This window comes from Andrena cerasifolii, chromosome 10 (genome assembly GCF_050908995.1).
Source record: "Andrena cerasifolii isolate SP2316 chromosome 10, iyAndCera1_principal, whole genome shotgun sequence".
In the NCBI taxonomy this organism is placed as follows: Eukaryota; Metazoa; Arthropoda; class Insecta; order Hymenoptera; family Andrenidae; genus Andrena; species Andrena cerasifolii.
Genome location: NC_135127.1, coordinates 4,135,061 through 4,139,073, shown reverse-complemented (window position 1 = coordinate 4,139,073; position 4,013 = coordinate 4,135,061). Strand labels below are relative to the sequence as shown.

Genomic DNA, 4,013 nt, shown 5'->3' with positions numbered 1-4,013 from the left:
CATGAAAATCGGTTAACGTTGCTCTGAGCTACAAACACTTAAATATCGCAGAATAAGGTCGAAACTCGCCGACTTCGACATATAGCAGCGATTTCGACCTTATTCTGCGATCTCTAAGCGTTTGTAGCTCAGAACAACGTTAACCGATTTTGATGAAATTTTCAGCATGTATACAAGTTATTTCGGGATTTTTTAATTTTCATTACAGGCTGAGAAAAAAGTCGAAAAACCGACCTTTACTATTTTTTTTTGCTATTCCGACCAATTGCAATTTCTTCAAAACGACGAAACACGTCACTTAGCAAACTAATCCTTCTAGCTTCTCAAAAAAATTCAAGTCGTTTGGACGCATTCTAAAAAAGTTAAGCGATTTTAAAGGGTGTAAACTTTCTTTCGTCCACCACTAGCTTCCTACTATGTGTACGTAAGCTAATAGACATAAATTATGCTTTTAAAACCCGACTGCAGTTGCTAATCACTAAGAAATAAAAGCACAAAGAAAAGCGCAAGGGCAGAGATGTATAAATCCAAACAAAAAGGAGAGCCGAATACAGAGCGGTTTATATTTCGCAAATTTCATTGCCAGCAGTAGAAGCATCGTCCGAGAGAGCTGGTAGCTAGAGCCACTTCAATTTTCATACTCCGCGCGTGTGCGGCGTAAAACGCAGCACGAGCTTTCAAAATAATTCTTTGTGGCTTTCGCCGAGCCTCGATGCGTGAATTTAATGGCGGAAAGAAGCCCCTGAAAGATATTAAAACGTGACGCGGCCACATTTTAAATACTCCATTAAACGCGAACGATTATCGAGCGCGCTGATAGCACGATGGGTCCATCGTTGCTCTGCAATCGGCAGACGCCCACGAGCCTCGAAATTCCTTGGGAAGCGTCGGAGTACTGTGAACTGAAATGTTTTAAAACGGAAAGAGGTTTTTCCACGGCGAGGGATGAGTCCATAGGCCACAGCAGTGCCTCCGCCAGAAGTAGAAAAACATTAAATTGCGCGCTTTATGATAAAACACACCTCTCCTCGATCGTTTGCCAAGCTTCCCGCTGGACGTTGCTGAAATTTCGAAAATAAATATTAGGTTGGTACAGAGGGTTCGTCGCTTGTGTGCGGGGCCGTGCTTCGAGTAAAATGATAAAGTTCCATTGAATGGAAGAAGCTATGAATACAGAATGGTATTGTTCGCAGCTCGATATAGCCGAGCAGAAATTGCTGAAAAATGACCAATAGAAAAGGAGTTCTTCTTCCGCAGGATAATGCTTAACCACACAACGCGAATGATATACTGCAAACTGGGGCTTAAAGGTGAGACACTTCGACGTCCACCGCACTTCTCTCATTTTTCGCCCTCTGACTTTCATTTATTTAAGCATCCCCATCGACATTTACTCTGTAAAAGCTTCTTTAGCGGGGAGTTCATAAATTCTAGAAACCTGGAATTCTATAAAAAACAGGATTGCAGGACGCATTCCCAGAATTAAAACGTACGCCCACGCCATTAGAAGCTACTTCCATTAGAGGAAATTACTTGGAAATTAAGTGATTCCCGTTTGAATCCTCGGTGACAAATATGGTGAACTTTTTGCACCAGCGCAATATTAGTCCGATGCGAGTGGGAGCTCTCTACTTAAAAATTTCAGAGACGAGATCCGCGATCTGCTGCCGGGCCTTTTTAACGTGCGCGACGCATAATAGCCGCAGGAGCTCTCACAATAGAGCATGTGCTTGTCATTTGCCTTTAAAAAGTTCAGTTCGGAGAGGGTATAGGATTTTGCGGAAGGAACGGCAATGAAAGTTTCATAAATCGGGCAGAATGCACAATACACTTTTGTACACGGTTTGCAGGAAGTTACGCAAGGTATGATACGTGGAAAGGATATTAGGGCTCTGAGGATAGACATGGTGGTTCCTGTGATAAGGGTCGGTAATACGATAAGAAGTATGGAAGAACATCCATTACCGAAAGTAGCAGTAAATGTGATTGCTTGGATAAGGAACTTTTTGATAATGGACCACACACTTCTTTGACTCTGATTTTATTCTACGTTTCGTGTGAAACAATATAGAATGAAATTAAGGAAGAATCATTCACGGGTCTTGCGTAGTCTCAAGTTTCTGTACGCTGAAACTGTTTAATGTGTAAACCGTTTTTACTAATGCAAAGTCTACATTGAAAATTCTCAGGGAAAGCATTTTTAATAGGGCAGACCAACCAGTGAATGACCGAATTGTTGAATATATGGACCTTTGAGATTAATACTTGAATATATTTATGTAACAAAAGAATTAATTTAAATTGCATTTAAATTTATTTTTCTTGAAATTTCTATAAAAATAATTACTTATTCTTATCGTAATTTAAACTAAAAAAATTATAAAATGCAAAACGTGTAGAAGCCCAGTAAATGACCGCATAATTTTAATAAGAATTGTATCTACTTATTAATGTTTGCTTAATACGCGTAACTAAAAATATAGGATATTAAAAGTGCAACTACGCTCCATTTATAAACATGTATTAATGTTTAAATTTATGATTGACATTTCTTTGCCTAATGGTCATTCAGTGGTATGCGGTCAATTTTACTGGTTGGTTTACCCTAGCTGTAATCGTGGCTTTTATAATAGCATGCATTATTGCTAATTCTATGGTACTCTGAACACTTTATAATTTTTCAATTATTTTGTGCTTCGTGTCACAATTCACATATGCACTTACGTACATACATACATTGTCGCACCTATTATAATTATTAGAAGGACTAGTGTTGGTGGGTGTACAATGTAGAGGAATGTTTCAACAAGTATTTGAAAGGCATTCAAAAATAGGACTTTAATATTTTCATAGTGAAGATCATTAATATTAATAAATTTCCAGTTTCACTATTCTGATTTCACCTTATATAAATAAATATGTACTAACCATTAAAGTACATTGATAAACGAAACAAAAGATGCTTCGCGAACATAAATTTAAAAATTAAATTTCTCTCAAAGTTAGAACCAATTCAACCAATTTACTCGAGTGCCTTGTTTCATTTAGTAACATTATTTGCTGCAACGAAGTTATTTGTACCTGAAGATTGAATAACTAATTATCCTTTAATAACAAGATTATTTTATAGCATGCTGTTTTTCCATTTATACATGAAGTACTTTATTGAAGAAGAATGGAGACACAAATCTGTCGTTATCGAATCAACGAAGTGGAACAAAAAGATTTCCACGTATAGAAATTTTCATAGAATTTCCTTGGGACGAAAATAACAAAGTTTGTTCAAGTTCCTAGTTGAATTATCCAAACTAAACTAAATGCTACCATTTTTTTCCTCGCAAATTATTCAAGACAAAAAGGATATATAATCAAGGCAACGTCAGAAGAAGAAATAAATGGTATATTAAAAATCAATGCATACAAAAATATGTAAACAATATTACCATTTTACTTATGAAACTATTGTGGTTCGTAATACCTGCTTCACTATTTTTTAAAGAAGCAGACAGAACAGATTTAAACGTGCCTGAAATACCAGTTGTCAATCACAAAAGTGTTTCACGTGAAAAGGCCCTAAAACGTAAGGACTGACTAAGCTACTCCTTATTGCAACTTTATTCCCTTCATTAATTACCTGGAGACAGGAGAAAGCACTTTGTAAATTGCGCAAAAAGCAGTCATTCGATTGGTACAAGTCTAAAGTGAGATCCGAATTGAATCGCTCCCTTCCTGATTTACATTTTGCCCATTGTTTTCTTAACGAAATAGCATCCTATCGGTAATCTCGTTTCGTAATGGAAGCTCGCGGCAATGTAAATTTACGATGATTTCAACTGTGTTTATAATACAACACAATCACGGCGAAGGGTAACGTGAATTGTTTGCTGCGAAGCGCGCCTATTATGAGCACGTAAGAAAATATATTGTAGCCTGATTATGTGCGTCGTTAAGGTAGCGGGATTTGCATAGGAAATAATAAAACGAAATACTCAAGCATTTTATGCAACCGCAGC

At 37.1% G+C, this 4,013-nt stretch overlaps 1 long non-coding RNA gene across 1 annotated transcript; it reads left to right on the top strand.

The window, feature by feature from the left end:
- Positions 1-526: 526 nt before the first annotated feature.
- On the top strand, positions 527-1,659 carry LOC143374232 (uncharacterized). The gene is made up of 3 exons (XR_013086626.1): positions 527-1,086; positions 1,194-1,310; positions 1,435-1,659. It is a non-coding gene; the product is annotated as an uncharacterized LOC143374232 (long non-coding RNA).
- Positions 1,660-4,013: the final 2,354 nt, after the last annotated feature.